Source organism: Bos indicus, chromosome 19, assembly GCF_029378745.1.
Source record: "Bos indicus isolate NIAB-ARS_2022 breed Sahiwal x Tharparkar chromosome 19, NIAB-ARS_B.indTharparkar_mat_pri_1.0, whole genome shotgun sequence".
Taxonomy (NCBI): Eukaryota; Metazoa; Chordata; class Mammalia; order Artiodactyla; family Bovidae; genus Bos; species Bos indicus.
In genome coordinates this window covers 59,868,221-59,889,165 of record NC_091778.1, presented here as the reverse complement: position 1 = coordinate 59,889,165, position 20,945 = coordinate 59,868,221, and the positions used below count along the sequence as shown (strand labels likewise).

General features: G+C 54.6%; 1 long non-coding RNA gene across 1 annotated transcript in view; it reads right to left on the bottom strand.

Moving 5' to 3' along the window:
- LOC109574409 (uncharacterized) overlaps nucleotides 1–20,945 on the bottom strand; it is a 162,963-nt gene that overhangs the window by 12,819 nt on the left and 129,199 nt on the right. The window contains exon 2 of the long non-coding RNA XR_002183085.2: nucleotides 14,033–14,131. This is a non-coding gene — a long non-coding RNA (uncharacterized lncRNA). The remainder of the gene's footprint in view (nucleotides 1–14,032; nucleotides 14,132–20,945) is intronic.

Genomic DNA, 20,945 nt, shown 5'->3' with positions numbered 1-20,945 from the left:
CGCGAAGTCCAGGATGTCACTGGGGGAAGCAGAGGGGAGGAGGAAGAGGAAGGAAAAAATTTAAAAAGGAGGATGGGAAGGAGGTGAGGTGGGAAAAGAGAGAGGAGTGGAGGACAGAGGAGCAGGGGACAAGGGAGGCTCACAGCTACAGGATGAATAGGTCCCACCCATGTCAGCCCCACCGGGCCCCCCGGATGGGAAGATGGGCGACAGGTATGCGTCGGGCTCTCTTAGCAGGGGCCCCCAACCTGCAGGATCGAATGCCTGATGGTCTGAGGTGGAGCTGATGCAACAAAAAGAGAAATAAAGTGCACAATAACTGCAACGTGCCTGAATCATCCCCAAACCATCCACCCACCCAACCTGGGTCCGTGGAGAAACCGGCCCCTGATGCCAAAACCACTGTCCTACAGGAGAGGCGAACTCCCTGTGGGTCTTTAAGAGGCGAAGGCTCAGGGGGATGGAGCCTCCCAGCTCCTGCTCTTCCCTTCCCCGGGATTCTTCCAGTCCACTTCATGCACCTGCTTGGAACAAAGCGGAGAAATCCAGTCGCCCTGCACCAGGGCTATCAAAGAGGAAAGGAGCTCAGGGGCCTGGTCTGTCCCCAGAGACACTGAACAGATTCCTGGGCAAAGAATCTAGGGCTTTGGGGCTCCCCCTGGCCATTTCCAAGGCTCCCACATTCCCTTCCTACATCCTGCCCTTCCCCACAGAGTCGGAATGCATCTCACTCTTAACTAGAGCAACTGAACTGAACTTAACTAGAACCTCTGGGTTCCCTCCAGCCTATAAACCTCGTGTACTAATGTCCCGACTCTTGCAAACTCGTTGAGAAATAAGCTTTAGGAAGCTTCCAGATGTTCCGCTTGCAGGGCGGTATTTCTCTGCCTCTGTCTCCAGGGGTCCACTCACGAGGCCCAGCAGCCTGCCTGCCCAGGTGAAATCTGAGGGCCAAGAGGCACCGCCCGGGGGTGGGCGGGGAGACGCCATTTCCCGCAGGACCACACTCAACCACCGTGTTCATCTGCTCCACCCTTGCAAAGACACGACCTCCTACACCCCGTGTGTTCTTGCACCACCCCACGCCCCGTTTCTTTCACTCTCCCCGGTGAGCCCTGCATCCCTGGAGTATGATTCATGCTGTGCGAACACCTCCGAGCGACAACAGAGAAGCAAGTCCGCGACTCCCAAACGAGTAAGCTTTGTCCTCTGTGAGCATCCACCGCACCTCTCCCTTTTTAAAACTCTCACTGGACAGCCCCTGTAATGGAGCCCGGGACCCAACAACACGGGGCGGCTCTTCCACGTGAGATGCTAAGTCAACACCGGCAGAGACGTCTTAGGAGCCTGACCGGCCAGAAGAACAAGGGAATGGCGTTCGTGACCTGTCAAGGCCCCTGCGGTGCTGGTGGCCTCTGATCTCTAGGAAGCTAACTGCCAACGGGCAGCCTTGTACACACACAGCCACGCACACACCCTTCCCCACACGCACACCCCCGAGGGATTCTTTGCACAAGGTGACGCGGTGTCCCTTTGATGCTCGCCGGACGTGTTCCCATTGGGCAAAAACCAGACCTCAATAAAACCGGGCATTATCAAGAGGCCGCTGGTGGGCGATTGCGCCCGCCTGTTATCTCCGTGGCCCTGGGCGGGGTGCTCTGTGGTTCTCCACGGAAAAGCATTAACTTCTAGGTGGATCAAAGACCCTTCCGAACCGGCCGACCCGGATCTCTTGTTTATCCACAGGGGATTGTTCCCCAAGATGGACTTTAAGATAACTGGGACCCCAGTCCCAGACTCCTCTGTCCTCTGCTTATCTGTCACCCAGTATGTCCCTCGGGGGCCGCCTAACGGCCAATCACAAGGGCCTTCTGCTCTCCCACTTTTCCAGGTGGCCCATTTAACAACAGAGTAGGGGACTGGCCCTGCTGCAAGCTGGGGACCTGGGGGCAGAGAGACACCTACTTTGGGGGGCAATCTCTCCATGAATCACACCAGGGAGGGGGTGTTCCAGAGAGCAGGGTGTTTCCTACACTCTTTCCTCGAGAGGGAGAGACCGACGGTTCCTAGATGGACAGTTCCCCACACTTGGCCCCTAAAGTCCCTGGTTGGACTCTACCGTCTACCCTGATGTTCAAGCGCCCACGATCCACCTGCGGGAGGACCCAGAGGGACCCCCGAGCCAGTCTGGCTCTGGACCGCCCATCGGCCTGGAGAGGAAGAGCACGTGTGCTTAAGGGCAGCAGGTGTGGCGGCCTGGGTGCCTCCCCGCCGCCTCGGCTCCACGCGGGTCTGGCAGCTGCCTGGGCGGCCAGGTTATTCTTCTTTCCATGCACAGCACCCAGCTCAGTGTGCAGCCCTGACAAGGCACACGGATGAACAGAGGAGGGAACCAACAAGTGAGCTGCCTGCGGGCTGCTCAGTGGCAGGCCTGCACGCTAAGTCGCTTCAGTCACGTCCGACTGTTTCGCGACCCCCGGTGAACTGCAGCCCACCAGGCTCCCCTGTCCATGGGATTCTCCAGGCAAGAACACTGGAGTGGGTTGCCATGCCCTCCTCTACGGGATCTTCCTAACCCGGAGATTGAATGCTGCGTCTCTTACATCTCCTGTGGCGGCAGGCGGGTTCTTTACCACTGGTGCCACCTGGGAAGCCTCGGTCCCACCGACAGGGAGGACTCCAGGAAGCACATAGCCCTGGAGATGCTTCACTTAATGATATGGAGTCAGATCGAGGTTCACTTTCAGAGTCCCAGGCACGCAACCTCCATCCTCTGTAACCCACCTGCAAAGCAGGAATTATACTCAGACCGCCTCCCCGGTAGGGGTGCTATGAGGACTGAGGCTCAAAAAGTAGTGTTTGCCTTTATTACCGTATTTCCCTATAGCATTGTCTCTACGAAGGAATCTAGGGGACTTCCCTGGTGGTCCAGTGGCTAAGACTGTGGTCCCAACGCAGGGGGCCCGGGTTCAATCCCTGGTTGGGGAACTAGATCCCACACGCGGCAACTACAGATTCTGCAGCCCCAACGGAGACTTGGCGCAGCAAAATAAATATCAAAAAAAAAAAAAAAATCCAGGTAGCACGTTTTCAAAGGTGGAAGAAGAAGCACGTGCCTTGGTTATTCCCCTGGTGTGGACCAGATGTGAGAGGCGTCTGAAACGCCAGCTTGATCATCCATCACTGCTTTTCTCCTCCTTTTTTAAATCAATGAAGTCATTTCTGGCATTAAGAGGAACCCTTACCTCTTTCCGTATTCCCTCATTTGCCCCTAAAAGCCTGAGGACTCCATGTGCAGGGAGTTGGCGAGCGAGCCAGGGGTCACAAGCTGCTGATAAGAGCTGTTTCCAGGGGAGCCCCGCAGCGAACACGGCCACAGACAGTCCAGGGGCTGCACGCTTGATCCCAGCCCAGCTGAGACCACTGGGGACCCCAGCGTTGTCATTGTTTAATCGTGAAACGTACAGACACTTGATGGCTCGGTGGTAAAGAATCTGCCTGCAAAGCAGGAGACACAGGAGACTTGTGATCGATCCCTGGGTCGGGAAGATCCCCTGGAGAAGGAAATGGCAACCCACTCCAAGTTTCTTGCCTGGAGAATCCCATGGACAGAGAAGCCTGGCGGGCTACAGTCCATGGGCTCGCAGAGAGTCGGACATGACTGGGCACGCACGCATGGACGGATGAATGTGCAGACACCCTCTGCCTTTAGCTTGCACCTCTTTCCTTGCGTTTCTCAGGCTTTTCACGCGTGTGCCATCTTCCTCAAACCCCTGCCTCATTCCCGTTAGAGACGCCACAGCCTGGAGAGCCAACCCAAGTGGCACGGCTGTCCGCGGACTCTGCCTAGCATGCCCCAGCCCCGGCCCAGCCCGCACAGCGTGTGATGCGGGTGCTGAGGGGATAAGTAAGCGGGGTCTCAGCACCCCACGGCCACGGCAGGCCGAGGCTGCCACCCAAGCCTGCAGCTGGGCTCCAGGAGGGGCTGGGAGGTCAAGCCGCAGGCTCACAGGACAGGCCACCCACACGGCCCCGCCCCGCTCTGGCCCTTGGCCCTGCCTTGGAACAGTCTGCCACATGGCCTCCCTCGGGGAGGCCGAGAGGACGAAGGGCTGAAATCAGGGGCGAGGAAGAGCCCCATCTCCCTCCATGCACCAGAGACCCTTCCTGGGTGGCGGGGCGGGGGCGGCATGTCCCCCCAGCTCCAAGTCTGAGGGCACTGGGCCTGCGATGAGCCGGGGCCTCCCTCTCCTAAAACCCAGATGTGTTTCCAGGGTTTGATGGAACCTGAAAGAACCCTAACCTTCTTCAGTTACTTCACACTTCTCTAATTAAAGATGCAAACTGGATTTTCATGTTTGCAGAGAGAGCTTTGACCGCGAGTGTAGGCAGCGGAGCAAAACAGGAAGGATCTCTTTGGTGTTCTCTCTCTCTGTCTTCCCTCTAAAAGTACAGGGACACAGGGGGAGGGGAGCAAACAGGATCTTGGCAGCCTGGCCTCCAAGCGCCCCTGGAGCTGGCCTGCCTTCTGTTGGAAGCTCTTCTCTTCTTTGCTCCCAGAGACACCAGTCCTCATCCCCGTCAGTTGCGCAGGGGTGGAGGTGGGGGGAGCTGGGTGAGGCTCTGGGAAAGAGAAGAAATGGGCAAAGCCCAGGTCCTCTGGCTTAACTGCCCAGAAGAGAGCCCGAACGCCTCGTCTGGGTGGAAGGCAACGGTCCCAGCTTCCTTGGCACCGTGCGACTCGCCGGAATCCAGAGCCCCAGCTGGCAGAACAAGGGTGGACAGTGGAGCCGGCCGGAGGGGGGCGGTCTGGGCGGGAGCGGGGAGGGCTCAGTGAATCACATAAATTAGAGACAGAAGGGATGTCAGGCCACCTTCACTTCCTTCCTCCCCTAATGGGAATTATCTCATTAGCCCTGAGCTTCCTAGAGGCTAACTTTAAATGATTCCTGTACTGGGGGCTTTCAATCCACAGCCGCGCCACCCGACCCCCCACTCAGTGCCCCCCTTCCCCATCAGATCTGCTCTAGAAGGGCTCTTAAAGGGACAGCAGTCAAAAGACACCGGTTCAACCTATTTAACTCTGAATGCTTTGCTCCAAACATTTCATCCGATGTTAAGTTTTGCCCTTTCAACCTTTACTTCCACTTACAGGAATTTATTATAAGAAAACGGTCATGGAGGGACTGCCCTGGGGGTCCAGTGGTTAATTAAGACTTGGCCTTCCCAATGCAGGGGGTGCGGTTCAATCCCTGGTGGGGGAACTAGGATTCTACACGCCTCACGGCCAGAAAACGACAACATCAAGCAACAGCAGTGATACTGTGACAAATTCAATAAAGACTTTAAAAATGACCCACTTTCAAAAATCTTATTTAAAAAAAAGATAACAGTCATGGACACAGTTTCGTTGTGCTGTGTTAGCGGCTCAGTCGTGTCCGAATCTTTGTGACACCAAGGACTGTAGCCCGCCACGCTCCTGTGTCCATGGGATTCTCCAGGCAAGAATACTGGAGTGGGTTGCCATGCCCTCCTCCAGGGGATCTCCCAGAACCAGGGATTGAACCCGAGTCTCCTGCACTACAGGCGGATTCTTTACCATCTGAGCCACCAGGGAAGCCCCAGGGACATGGTAACAGGTCAATAATGACACAGCGTATGCCCACCTCCCCCAAAAGACAGACATACTGGAATCTCTGGGACCTATAAATGCTACCTTATGTGGCAAAGGAGCCTCTGCAAACGGGATTAAGCTAAGGATGTTAAAAAGGGGACATGGGCTTGGACTACCCGGATGAGTGCTAAACTCAATCACAGGTGTCCTCACGAGGGAGGAGCAGAGGAGCATTTGACTCGATGGGAAGACACGACAGGATCACAGAGGTAAGGGTGGGGTGACGTGGCTGCTGCTCCAGGTGGGCCCACAGCCTCCAAAAGCTGCGAGAGGCCGGGACCATTCCTGGCCCCCACCCCCAACTCCTCCCTGCCCCCAGAGCCTCCTCAAGGAGCCAGCTTTGATGACAACAACCCGAGATTTTAAGACTCATCAACCCAAGAATCCTAAGACTCATTTCAGACTTCTGGCCTCCAGAACTGCAAGAGAATAAATGTGTGTATTAAACAAACAAACAAACACCAAGTTGATGGTAATTCGTTACAGCAGACCCAGGAAACTAGTACAGATATAAATAAAGTTCTTGCTACCAGGATTGTAGGATTGTATGAGGGCTAAGGGTGGTTTGATCCCTTTCTAGGAATGAAGATGGAGGAACTGGAGACAGTTTAGCAGAGAGAGATCAGACAGAGTCAGAGAATCTGTATGCAGGTCAGGAAGCAACAGTTAGAACTGGACATGGAACAACAGACTGGTTCCAAATCGGGAAAGGAGTACGTCAAGGCTGTATATTGTCATCCTGCTTATTTAACTTATGTGCAGAGTACATCATGAGAAACGCTGGGCTGGATGAAGCACAAGCTGGAATTAAGATTGCTGGGAGAAATATCAATAACCTCAGATATGCAGATGACGCCACCCTTACGGCAGAAAGCGAAGAAGAACTGAAGACCCTCTTGATGAAAGTGAAAGAGGAGAGTGAAAAAGTTGGCTTAAACCTCAACTTTTCAGAAAACTAAGATCATGGCAAATAGATGGGGAAACAAGGGCAACAGTGAGAGACTTTATTTTTCTGGGCTCCAAAATCACTGCAGATGGTGACTGAAGCCATGAAATTAAAAGATGCTTGCTCCTTGGAAGGAAAGTTATGACCAACCTAGACAGCATATTGAAAAGCAGAGACATTACTTTGCCAACAAAGGTTCGTCTAGTCAAGGCTATGGTTTTTCCTGTGGTCATGTATGGATGTGAGAGTTGGACTGTGAAGAAAGCTGAGAGCTGAAGAATTGATGCTTTTGAGCTGTGGTGTTGGAGAAGACTCTTGAGAGTCCCTTAGCCTGCAAGGAGAGCCAACCAGTCCATCCTAAAGGAGATCAACCCTGAATATTCATTGGAAGGACTGATACTGAAGCTGAAACTCCAACACTTTGGCCACCTGATGTGAAGAACTGACTCATTGAAAAAGACTCTGATGCTGGGAAAGATTGAAGGCGGGAAGAGAAGGGGACGACAGAGGATGAGATGGTTGGACGGCATCACCCATTCAATGGACGTGAGTTTGGGTAAACTCCGGGAGTTGGTGATGGACAGGGAGGCCTGGCGTGCTGCAATTCATGAGGTCGTAAAGAGTCGGACACGACTGAGCGACTGACCTGGGTATAGCAAAGGCACTAAATGATGCTGACTGCCCTATCAGGAGTGCCCTCTGCAGTCTCGATCCCCAGTCCTCCTTTCAGTGAATGCACTAAATGATGCTGACTGCCCTATCAGGAGTGCCCTCTGCAGTCTCGATCCCCAGTCCTCCTTTCAGTGAATGCACTAAATGATGCTGACTGCCCTATCAGGAGTGCCCTCTGCAGTCTCGATCCCCAGTCCTCCTTTCAGTGAATGCACTAAATGATGCTGACTGCCCCATCAGGAGTGCCCTCTGCAGTCTCGATCCTCAGTCCTCCTTTCAGTGAATGCATGAAACACCACAAAGCAGCGAAACTAAGAACGAGATGATCTGCGTCTTCAACAGCTATTTGCCAAGCACCCCGCTTGCTCACTGAACAGCGTCTGATAATCCTGTGTGCCTCTCCTCTTTGCTGATAAACCAGAACAGCTCATACGGCACCAAACATCAGCACCCCAATGCCCACGTGGCCTGCCACCAGACTCTCTAAATGTGCAGTCGGAAGGTCCCTCGGGGAAAACCTAAGCAGAGAAAGGCAGAGAAGGCAGGGGAGCCTTCTGCAGCAGCCAAGGGCAGGCTGGCTGTTGCGGCTGGAGCCCAGACAAAGCGCGTCCACCGGGCGCTGACTGATGATTGGCTGTGGGAGAGGCCCCAGGGGCTCCTAAGTCACAGGTGGGTGCCTGCAAGTCACCCTCCCAGGGGGGCTCTGGCCTCAGGCCCTGCCTCACCGCGAATCACAGATAGCACCCCAGTGTCTCAACCCCACGCTGGGTGGCCCTCGCCCCACCCATCGCACCCCTGGAGCCTGTCCCATGCTTGGTGATCTCAGCCGGCCTCACACAAACCCTGTCAAGGAGGCGGGACAGGTGTTACGATCCCCACTTTCCAGACGGGGAAACTCTGCTGGAGCTGCTGCATGACTCGCTCAGGGCCACCCAGGGAGTACAAGCCCCAGGGCTCCGTCCACAGCCCAGGGCGACGGTGACCCCAGCCTCCCTGTGTGCCGACCAGGACTTTAGGGCTTTAAAAGTTGCTGCTGTTTAATCGCTCAGTTGTGTCCGACTCTCTGCAAACCCATAGACTGCAGCCCGCCAGGCTCCTCTGTCCATGGGGTTCTCCAGGCAAGAACACTGCAGTGGGTTGCCATTTTCTCCTCCCGGGGATCTTCCCGACCCGGGGATGGAATCCGTGTGGACTGCATGGGCAGGCGGGTTCTTTACCAGACCACCACCTGGAAAGCCCAGGGCTTCACATGAGTGGCACCAGACAGCAAGGGGATGGCTCCTCTGCCTGGGCACTGCTGCTTTTTTGGACGCTGGGAGCACGACTCCCTGAAGTTCCCACCTATTCCCAGTCTATCAATCTCTGTCCTCCGGCTTGAGGGCGGGAGGAGAAGGGCACTGCCTTTGGAGGCGGTGGGGGGAGGCAGGCATGGCTTGTGGCAAGGCAGTGCTGCCCCTAGGAGCATGACGCACACTCTCGGGACCGGGGAGGTGAAGCTGTGCACCGTGTACTTTGCTGGGCACGGAGGAGAGAGAGGCGAGAGCAGAGCTGATCTGAACGCCTCACTGCCTCGCTCGGCTCACAAGCCAGGACACTCCCACAGGCCCCGGAAGCACCCTCTGTTTCCCTAAGCTGTGCCCAGCAGCCTCCGCCAGGGTGGGCTGCTGCAGAGCAGAGCGCAGCAAGAAGAGTCCCCCTCTTCTGGTCACAGGGCAGCCGGGCCCTAGATCAGGGGGCGCCCGGGAGGTGGCAGAGCTCCTCCTCCATGGGGCCCCTGGATGACATCGGCCCGCAGCACCCACAGCCATGCCCAGCAGGCCTGACTGAGCTGGCAACCAGATCCCCTGAGGTGGCAGCCGCAGGCGGGGCGGGGAGGGCCCCGCAGGATGCCCGGATTCGGGCCAATTTCCCGGCCGTGGTTTCCCCTTACCCTGCCTCATCCTCCGTGGAATCTGTACCCCGAGGGGCCCCTCAGGAGAAGCTCTAGGACTAAGAGGTCCACGGCCTCTTCTGCACACGGGGTGAGGCGGGCAAGGAGCCTGAAGCAGGGAGCAGACAGTGTGGGAGCCATGAGCAGTCAGACGGCCCGCAGCAGGTTCCCATGGCACCCTGACTGGCAGCGTGAATAGCTAACCGCGCCCCAGACAGGTGCTGGCGGCCTGGCCTTAGGAGTGCTCGCTCAGAGCACAAGCTGATTCACTTCCCCCTGTCGTCTCCGGCAGAGTGAGTCAGCGGAGCTTCGCACCAGCTCCGCCACCTCGGCCGAGGAACACGCACGCCCGTCTCTCTGTACCACCTGTTTCCCAGGACTGCGGGGCCCCCTGCAGCCAGCCCTCACGGTTTAGGGCAGACAGCGTCCCTGGTACCTAGCCTCCAGCCCTCCCGGTCCCCGCCCCACGCCCAGGACAGCTCAGTGAGTCCAGACCGCGACCCACCAGGAGTCCAGAGGGAGAGCCCGACAGGTGTGCATCCGGGCCCGAGGATGGGTGAGCTGGCGCCACCTTTGACCTTTAACAGCCCTCTGCGACCTTCCCAACCCTCTTTGGAGATAGACTAGAAGTGGAAAATTCCAGAACTGATGAACCAAAGGGCAAAACCGTGAGGCGACGTCAGCTTCCCTCTGGGGAGTAACAGGGACTGAAGGTGTGAAACCGAGTCCCGGGGATGTTGACATGCTTCCTACTTGCTACGTCAAGGGGGAGGCGGCCCTGGCCACCGAGGCCACGATTCTGGAGGCTCCTGTGCTGGCTCTGGAGTAAACCTTTTAGGAAGAATCACCCGGAAAGACATCCGATAACACTCACCCAGGGAAAAGAAACTCATACATCTCTGGGTCATCTTTTTGTCCCCACTCATGTATGGTCTCTCCTACAAAATTTTTTTTTTTGTAATTAAAAAGACAAAGTTAAAGAGGGAAAAGGAAAAATATGAAAATAAAAGACAACAGTTTTTAAAAAAGAAAAGAAAAAAACCTCACTGAAATAGTTTGGGGATTTACATTTTTTTTTTTTCTTTCATTCTCAAAAAGTCCCTCCCACTACCTGGTTTCTAAAACAGACGGTAAACAGAGATGACATCAAATTGGGCAGCGACTGGCTCTCCCGGCCAGGGGCTGTCCGCAGGTGTGAGACTGACAGATTGAGCAAAGATGACACTGTTGCTATCCTTAGAAGATGAGAAGCACGGAGGAGGAGCAAGGAGCCCTGGGTGTGGGGGGAACCCGACACCCCGCACCGCTGGCCTTCTGGGTAAACTCGTTCGTCTAGATGGGGGCCCCCGAAGTGGGGCTCCCTGTTGGGGAGTTTTGTTTACCCCTCACCTCTCAGGTATGGTTAGCTGAATCACGCCCCGAGGGCTCCGAGAGCTCCGGCTGCACGCTGTCTGCGCTCCACGGAGCACTCCGGACTTTCCAAACTGCATCTTGAGATCCGCTGGTTGCCGCCACGGCTTTGGCTTGACCCCTGAAGGGGACGAGGTGCTTTCCCCGCCACACACACGTCCCGCACATCGCAGCTGTGTCCCTGGCCCCGAGCGGACCGAGGCCAGAGGGGAGGGGACAGACTCCACCCCTGGCGGCTGGCTCGGGGGACAGCATGAGTCATGAGGCCTGGCCGGTGACCGCGATGTCCTGGGGTGAAGTGGGAGGCCTGGGGGATGTGGCCCAAGGCAGGGGCCAGAGCCACAGTGACTCAGACTGGGGCCCCCGGGGGAAGTTCCGTCGCTGCATCCTCTGGATGGCTCCTGTCCCCCTGGGTGAGGTCATCCCCAGGGCCGCTCAGAACTGGGACTTGCTTGGTTCTCTGTGAGCGCCTGGCTTCCCTCTCAATTACCGTTACAGCAGGAATTATCATTTTAGCATCCACACCTCTCCGCTACCCGCCACACACACACACACACACACACACACACACACATGATGGATGGACCCAGGCAAACAGCCTGTCCTCCCCCCGCGGCGTCAGATTTTTTCATCTGTAAAAACAGGCCTTTCTCCTGATGATCTCAGGCAGGAGCCTCCAAGGCTCAGAGGTGGTGAGCAGACTGCTCACTGAGAGGAAGTCTGCTAGATCCATGAGAGTGGGTGATATTCTAATATTACTGTTTGTGACTAGTGCTCCACGGACCCGGCCACTGGGCCATCTGCCTTCATCTCCCCGGGCCACTGGGTCTGGAAGTAAAGGAGTCCAGGGTGATGGGTGAGAAAGTGTCTCTAGGGACTTCCCTGGTGGTCCAGTGGTTAAGAATCTGCCTGTGCAGGAAGAGGGACAGAGGTTTGATCCCTGGTCTGGGAAGAGTCCACATGCCGCAGAGCGACTAAGCCCACGGGCCTCCAGGACTGAAGTCCGGGAGCCCTAGACCCGAGCTCTGCAGCAAGAGAAGCCACCAGGATGAGAAGGCCCAGCGTGGCAGCTAGAGAAGAGCCCCGGCTCACGGCAGCTAGAGCAGAGCCCGCACAGCAGGGAAGACCCAGCACAGCCAGAAGACCCAGCACAGCAGCTGCGCCGGGCGGGCTCAGTAGCCGAGGCCCACGGGCTCAGCTGCTCTGCGCCACGGGGAATGTCCCCGGACAGTGGTGGAAGCCAGTGTGCCCTCACTGGCAGGTGGATGCACACCCACTGTGCCCCCAGAGACGTCCTACACCCGCGTTTTTGGGTTTCCTTCCCATTCAGGTCCCCAGAGAGCATGGACCACAGGTCCCCGCGCTCCACGGGAGGCTCTGCTTAGTTACTTCTCTTATCCAGAGTATCAGTACTGTGTGTACTGACGGAGGTCAATCCCAGTCCTGTGATTTCTTCCGTTTCCTTTATTTCTCCTCCGTCACTACTAGTCTCTGCTGCCCAGTCTGCGGCCTGCCCGAGTGACCCACGGGGGCCCCCCCACAGGGATGATGGGGGGTTTGACCCCCGCGCGAAGTCCCAACCCCAACGTGAGGGCCTCTGCTGAGTGAGGCGGGCACAGCTGTTGAGACTGAGCCCCTGGGGGCAGGCTTCGGCTTCTGCTTCTGCCGTGGCTCCCAGCGCCCTCGGGGGGATCGCCCCCCCGCCCCCAGGCTCCCCCCGGCCCGGGCCCCAGCCCCAGGCCCTCAGCCCCGCCTGCAACGGCACTCCTGTCCGCAGACCCCAGGCCGAACCCTGCTTTGGCCTTGATGGAGCTGCTGCTCGCAGACAGCTCTTCCCGCCTCAGTTCCCCCGAGTGTGTGCTCAGACATCAGCTTCTCAGTGAGGCGTCCGCCCTATTCAAGGCCTCGCCCTGCCCTCCCCTCCCCGCCCAGCAGCACACTTGAATGGTCCCTGTTTCTGTTTCTTCCCGCAATGCCATCACCTTCTTCTGTACTAGATAATCTACTTTTACACCTGCTGCTTCTTATAGCCCCTCCCCTGCCCTGCACTGGAAGGCAAGCTTTGTGAGAGCGGGGTGGCGTTCTCTGCCTGGAACAGCCCTACCACACAGCAGACACCCAACAAGGATCTGTTTGATGAATGAATGAGTGAATGAACGAATGAATGAATGAATGAGGGCATCACTGCCATCAGAATAGGGCTGTGCCTCTCATAGAATGAACTGGCATTCAGGCCTGTGGGGGGGCAAGTCACCCAGAGAAGGGAAGGGAGAGGGCTGGCTCAGGCGGAGAGCTCTGTTCTCAAAGGCTGTGCCCACAGTTCACCTGGAAATCCCCTGGAGTCACTCATTAACGCTGCCCGCCCCCACCACCCACACACAGGCTGCCAGTCACCTGAGCCCAGACAGCAGCTAAAGCACAGTTTAAGCCACGGACTCTCCCTCCCAGGCCCGCCCTCCCGCTGGGTAGTCCACACCATGGTCTGAGCACCCCGTCTGAGCAGATCCTACCACGAGCAGCGACAAAGGGGGTGGGATACATGAGACACCCGAGTCCACGCAAACAAGCCCCCCAGGCCCCAGCGGGGGAGGCGGGGCGGCCCGGTAAAGTCCTGGAAGCAAGGCGATGCACCAGCTGTGGGGACCTCCGCGGGCACGGGGTCCTCTGGGCGGGGCATGGGAGACGGCGAGGCACACAGACGGGCATCTGGGGAGAGGGTGGGGGAGCTCAGAGGGGGGTGGCAACGGTTCAGAATTGGAGTGCGTGTGCGTGCTGAGTCACTTCATTTGCGTCCAACTCTTTTCAACCCCATGGACTGTAGCCCGCCAGGCTCCTCTGTCCATGGGACTCTCCAGGCAAGAATCCTGGAGCGGGGTGCCAGGCCCTCCTCCAGGGGATCTCCCCAACCCAGGGATCGAACGCACGTCTCTTACATCTCCTGCACTGGTAGTCGGGTTCTTCACCACTAGGGCTACCCGGGAAGCGGGTGGCTGGGACAATTCACCGTCACTCGGAATAGGGAGAGACCTCCGCGCACGGGGGCTGGCTCTGGCTTCGAATCCTGGCTCCCCTGCTAAGTAACTGGGCAGCCTGGGCACAAAGACGGGGTCTCAGTTTCCTCCCCTGCAGGCGAGGTACAGCATGACTGATCGGCTTGGCTTATAAGAGGTGAGAGGGAGTTCATCTCAGCAAAAGCCGTGACAGTGGAGCCTGGCCTGAATTCATCATGACGACTGTTAGAATTTATCAGCCTGAGTCTCGGGACCTTCTCTGATGGCTCCTGCCTGCCAATCACCACTCGGGGCTGGTACCCAGGCGTGTAGGGATACCCAGGCAACCAGATATGACATGGAAGGAGAAGAAATCCAAAGCCAGGGGGGCTTCGGGGCTGCGGCCATACCTTGATTTCGGGGTGCAGCTCGCCTTTCAACTTGTCCTGCTTTCTTGGTTCAAAGCATCTATGCATCTATTCAGGTCAGCCACAGCCCTCTGATTTCACCTGGAAAAAGAAGGGGAGATTTACACCAGGGAACAGGACCATGACACTCAACTTCAAGCTTCAGACGCATGCCAGGCAGTCTCCCAGGGACACAGGGATTTCTAGGGACTCAATAAAGAATAAAATTGTGTGGAATCAGAACGAAGGGAGAAATCCATTTCCAATCCATCATATATAAGGCAAACTGAAGAAAGCCTTCAAAAGAAATATAGGTTATCAGCATGATAAACCAGACCGAGAATAAACTGAGACACGATGGGTGTGACACAATAGTAACTGTTTTCAAATTACGACGAAATTTATTTTTTCATTTAAATTTATTTATGCTTAATCAGAGGATCATTGCTTTACACTATTGTGTTGGGTTCTGCCATACATCAACACGACCCATCCACAGGTACACATATGTCCCCTCCCTCTTGAACCTCCCTCATACCTCAAACCACCCCCATCCCACCCCTCCAGGCTGTCACGAAGCACCGGGTTTTAAATCCACAGTTGACCTTTTCTACAAAGATAATCTATGGCCACAGTCCTGAGTTGGGGAGCCTTTTGCTCAGAGATTCCTATGATGCTATTTCTGAATTTTCACATGTTCCCATCTTAGGGCATGTCTGGATTGATTGAATGAGATAACACGCAAGGAACACCTAGCCCTGTGCCCGGCCCCTAACGTGCACTCAGTCAATATTAGCTATGCTTTTACTAATTTTACTCCTTTGTGGGTTTCTAGAAACCAAGGCTATTCTGCACCATCCACAGAATTCCTGAGCAAATGGGCACAGTTTTCAGTGTAGTTGCTGTTGCTGCAAAAAAAAATAGATATTTAATCTTTAAATTCGACCCCTGTTCAACTTACTTCAGAAACCAGGAAGAGTAGTATTTCAAAAGGTGTTTAAAAATAATAGCTCCATTCTCAGCTTCCCCATCATTAGGCTCAAAGAAATCACTGGAGATCCTTAGGCTGGCAAATGAAAACAGAGAGAAAAAAGAAACGGGGGGGAAACAATACCATCAGATTTGAAACAGAAAACCTGTAACCTTTGCTCACAAGAGAAAGCGTTGTTTGGGTGGCGTTTCGTTCCTCGCCGGATGCGCACACATCAGAGTGGGGCTTGGATCATTCACTTGTTTCTAGAGTTTCCGAGCCCAAGGGCCAAGCCAGTTCTCTGCAGCTACCGGATCAGGGTCCCTAAGTATTCCAGCACCCCTCCCCAATGCTAGGGACACATGTTTGTTGGGTGGGCTTCCTCTCCACACCCAGGAACTCATCTCAGGACCAACTTCCCAGGCGGTGCAAGTGGCAGAGAACCTCCCTGCCAACGCAGGAGACGCGAGAGAGGTGAGTTCGATCCTTGGGTTCGGAAGATCCCTTGCAGAAGGAAATGGTAACCCCGCAAATGGTAACCCACTCCAGTATTCCTGCCTGAAAACCTCGTGGACAGAGGAGCCTGGTGGGCTATGGTGAGTGGGGTTGCAACTCACAAATGCCAGAAAACTCATTGAAAAGAAGCAAGCAAAACAGCAAGATGGGGCTTCCAAGGTGGCTCACTGGTAATGAATTCCCCTCCAATGCAGGAGCTACAGGAGATGAGGGTTTGAACCCTGGGTCAGGAAGATCCCCTGGAGGAGGAAATGGCAACCCACTCCAGTACTCTTGCCTGGAGAAGCCCATGGACAGAGGAGCCTGGTGGGCTACCGTTCATGGGGTCCCAAAGAGTCAGACACGACTGAGCAACTAGCACAAGCACGCAAGAGCAAGATCCTCCAACTCCAAGCCCAGTGTCCAGAATGGACTCCTGTTCCTGCTATTACTTTATGCAAAGCCACCCTGATGCTTTCAGCTGATTAGGTGGAAAGCATTTGATAAACCCATCAAGCCCAAACCTGGGCGAGTGGAAATGAATCCAGCTGGCCTTCCAGGGGAGATGAGAAATGTCACACAAATGGATCCAAATTTACCCTGCCCCTGCGACATCTCAGTCCAGCCAGGAGCAGACAGTGGGGAAGAGGGCAAGGGGAACCTAGGGGAGGGGGTCTTCTTGAAATCCTACAGTGAAGTGAGGAGGGAACTGAGGGTCCCCAGACACGGCTGCTCACTGAAATCACCATTCCCCGACCCCAGGCAGCTGGAAAATCACACTGCAACCTGGCTCCCATCCCCAGTGGTTCTGATGGGCCCAGATTAAGGTCCTGGCACTGGGATTTTTAAAAAAGGGATTTTGAAGTTCCCAGGAATCTGCCTAAGGCCAACACACCCACTGGGCACAAGTCCAGGTCTCATGACACTTTTTTGGGGGGGGTTACAATTTCTTTTTAAAATCAGAAGGAGTTTTAACAATAATATTAATGCCTATAAAGCAATGAATCCAGCCTGGGTTATAGTCACCCTTTTATGAAGGCATAAAATATCATTATTATTTGATTGACTTTTACAAGTAGGAAGGAGCCCCCATAGATAAAAGTACCTCAGGTCACAAGAATCTTAATTCAGCCCTGAATTTACCTATTTCCTTCCAACTGCCCAACCTGCCAGTCTTTTTTTCCTCCAGATTTAAACCAGTTCTCCGACTGAGGGGTCAGTTTGCTAGTTTTGACTCTGTTGCGAGCATCAGAACCCTACTCTCAAATAGACTTAGAGCAAAAACAACAACAAAGGAGATGGAACTTTTTGCTACACTAAGAAGTCCAGCTGTGTTTGGCTTCAGGCGGTCAACTTGCCAGGTTTCCCTGAGACCCTCTGTTGAATCCCCCTGGACCCCCACCCCAGCCCGAGGACTCTCCCCCAACTGCTGCTCATGGACTTGCCCCCCGACTCGGTTGGTCCCACGCCAGGTGCACTGGGCTTGATTCTCAGCAGAGAGATGCCCCAGTAGCCACCTCCGCCCCTCCTCGTGTGGAAGCAACGCCGCTTGGCAGGGCAGAGCGGCACCTCTGAGGTTCAAGCACTCACCCTCAGCCCCCTAGGGTGTAAGCACCAAGCATCCACCCCACCTGGGCCCAGAGAAGACAGTTATACCATCTGATCTGGTATATCATACCATGAATTTGAGGGTTAGATACAGAGGAAAAATCAACCTAGATCTTTACTGGGATTTGTCTCCAGGTTAGGATTAAAGTTTCCTTACTTATTTCTTTTAATTTTCTTGCTAGTCTTCCCTGGTGGCTCAGATGGTAAAGAATCCACCTGCAATGCAGGAGACCCGGGTTTGATTCTTAGGTGGGCAAGACCCTCTGGAGGAGGAATTGGCAGCCCACTCCAGTATTCCTGCCTGGGAAATCCCATGGACAGAGAAGCCTGGCAGGCTACAGTCCATGGGGCCGCAAAAGAGTCAGACACAAGTGAGTAACTAACACTTTCACTTTCATTTATTTCTTTTAATTTTCTTGCTGCAGGGCGGTGGGGCAGGGGGAGGGGGGTGGTGGAAAGTCCTTTCTCTGCCTGCCACCCCTAGTAAGCCTCTTAGACACCATCGTTATGGTATTTCTATTTGAGAGTGTAAAATAGGACTGTGCTGGTCTCCATTTCACAGGCTGCTCATTGGTACTAAATTAAACCATGTGTTCAATTGCCTAGCCTATTTCCTGGCCTGTAGTAAGCAGTAGCTGTTACTACTATTGTAAAAAAAAAAAAAAAATTACAGAATTGCATAAGTTAAGAAAAGAAAAATCTGGAAAAAGAAAGCAAAGGTTACCAGCTGTCATCTCGAGGTAAGTAAGTTGATGGGTGATTTGTGTCCTCATGTTTGCAGGTCTAAAATGAACAGGCTCTGTTTGGTAGAGAAACAAAATGCCATGGTGTTTAAAAACTAATAAACGTGCAAGGGATATTCATCGTCTTGAATCAGAAATAAAACTATCCCTGCCATTAAAAACAAAAAAAAAGTCAAGACAGAGTTTGCAGAATGGCCTGTGAAATAAAAAACGGATTGGAAACTGGGGGTCAGCGGCTGCCAGCTTGATCCAAAGTTTGGGGCTCAAGGTGCAATTCGGCAAGGGCACCCTTGGGACCCGCACGGCCAGGGTGAGCCCAGAAGTCAGACAGGCCTGGACAGCCAGGGCCTCGGGGTGATCTTAGAAGCAGTCTGAGATTTCCCTGAAGGGTACGGTCAGCGCTGGCCTGGCCCGTGTACCTGACCAGGAGTCCTCGCCCGCTGACAGGCTGCAGCCCCAGGGCTCAGCAGACCTGCTTTGTGGCATTTTCCGAATACCTGCGTTGTCACAGACAGAGGGCTCTCTGACGGCATCAGCGTTTCAGTTCAGGACCTACCACTGCCTGGAGCCTGCTACCCAACCCCAGGCTGCAAACAGAGCCCCGGCTCCACGATGAAGCTTGCAGGGGCCGATCCGGAAGCAAGAGTCCTGCTTCCCTCCGCGCGTCTGGACAAAAGGGAGCGGATGTGGGCCTGAGGCCTGGGATCCTCGTGGACCCCGGTCGGCACTCAGGTCCAGCCAGTTGAATTGCCACCCTTTCCCTTCCTCCTTAAAGATTCCCTGAAACCCTGCACCTAACCTTTTCTCCTAAGCCCGGTGTGCCAGCTGCCTACAGGGCAGGCTGTTCACCGATTGGCAAATCATCTCAAATTCTCGAGGACGAAATGGGACCTCTTCCATCCTCTCAGCCAGGCTCCCCTGGGGAGCTCCTCACTTCAGTGAATTCAGCTTAACTCTCCCCATCACCCAGATGTGCAGCCCTGCCCTGAACCAGTGAAGTTGCTCAGTCGTGTCTGACTCTTTGCGATCCCATGGAGTATAGCCTACCAAGCTCCTCCATCCATGGAATTTTCCAGGCAAGAGTTCTGGAGTGGATTGCCATTTCCTTCTCCAGGGGATCTTCCCGACTCAGGGATTGAACCCAGGTTTCCTGCATTGCAGGCAGATGCTTTACTGTCTGAGCTACCTGCCCCAACGCTGAGTTACTCACTCCACCTCCAGTCGGCTCTTCTGCTAAGGTTGTTCACAGTCTGTCTCTTGTTATCTCCCCATGGCCATGATAACTTCAGGTCCAAAATGTTCCATAATAATAATGTCATTTATGGTCGATTGTGTCCCTGCCCTTCACAGGTGGTATTCCCTCCTCTGGTATATCTTCTCACCTTGTTCACTACCCTTCACCTCGTTCACTATCCCTGGTTCTATTTCTGGGCTGGGAAGCTCCAAGCTCTTTGGTGCCTCGGAGTCTCTGCACCTGCTGTTTCCTTAGTGGAACCACTTCCCTTAACTTCCTATGTCTGTGCCGCTCAGACAGCACATTCTCCAAGAGCACATTCTCCACGATGGCCTTATGACACGGCCACCCAAGTAGTACCTCTCAGCTGCGTCCTTCACGGCACACTTAACCTCATCGGAAATGACTGTGTTTGTTTATCTCACTTCACTTGTGCCCCTGCTGCTAGGTCCTGGAGTGTGGAGAGCCTGTCTGTTTTGTTCTCCATTGTATGAACGGCACACACTGTATGATACGTACGATACGGCTATCGTATCTTTTGGTTGAATAAATGAATGAATATTAGTATCCCCCTACGAAAGATAAGGTAATTGACGTACAGAAAGACTTAACACTTGCCCAAGGTCAGGTGGCTATGAGTAGCTGAGTCAACATTCGTACCAAGCTCCTCCAGCGTGAAGCAGAAAGCAACCTGTTACTCTGCCTTCCACAGTTGCGATAACCCCTACCTGAGCGCCTTGACTTCAGACTTTCCTTTTCCAGTCCACTCTAAAAACTCTCCGGTTTATCATCCTAAAATGCCAGGTAGCTCAGTCAGACTCCACCCAGCTGCTGGCAGTGGTTTCTAACGTCTTCTTTCTATCGCGGAGACCTAGAATCGGAGGCCATCTGCATGCGGGTCCTCTTCTCTCTCCAGCCTTGCTACAGGACTGCTCTGCAGGCAGCTTAGCTAATCTTCGCTGCCCCGCCTACAACACCTCCTCTGTGCTGCCTGTCCCCGAACCTTCTGTCGAAGCCCAGTCCAAGTCTCACCTGACCCTCCAGGTGTCAGCGACGGCTCACACTGGAGCCACAGGACTTCTGCCTGTGCCCCTGAGTGTGTGTGTATCAGCCCCTCAGTCCTGTCCGACTCTCTGCGACCCCATGGACTCTAGCCCACCAGGTTCCTCTGTCCATGGAATTCTCCAAGCAAGAATACGGGAGTGGATTGCCATGCCCTTCTCCAGGGGATCTTCCCGACCCAGGGATCGAACCCACGTCTCTTACGTCTCCCACATTGGCAGGCGGGCTCTTTACCACTAGTGCCGCCTGAGAAGCCCACATACACCCTGAGAAAACCGTAATTCAAAAAGACCCATGTGCCCCAGTGTTCACTGCAGCGCATCTACAACAGCCAGGACACGGAAGCAACCTCGATGTTCATCAACAAACGAATGAATAAAGAAGTCGTAGCACATACACACAAGGGAATACCACTCGACCATTAAGAGGAGAAAGTTTGAGTCAGTTGAAGCGAGGTGGGTGAACACAGAGCCTGTTACACAGAGTGAACTAAGGCAGACAAAGAAAAACAAATATCATATATTAACGCATATATACAGAGCCTAGGAAAATGGGACTGATGAATCTATTTGCAGGGCAGGATTACAGATGCAGACACAGAGAATGGACTTGTCGACACAGTGGTGGAAGGAAAATGTACGATTAAAGAGAGGAGCACTGGGACGCACGCGTTACTGTACGCGAAGCAGAGAGCTAGTGGGAAGCTGCTCACAGCACAGGGCGTTCAGCCCGGCGCTGCGACGACCCTGGGGGGTGGTGTGGGGGCGGGGTGGGAGGGGGGCTCAGGGGGCAGGGACATACGTG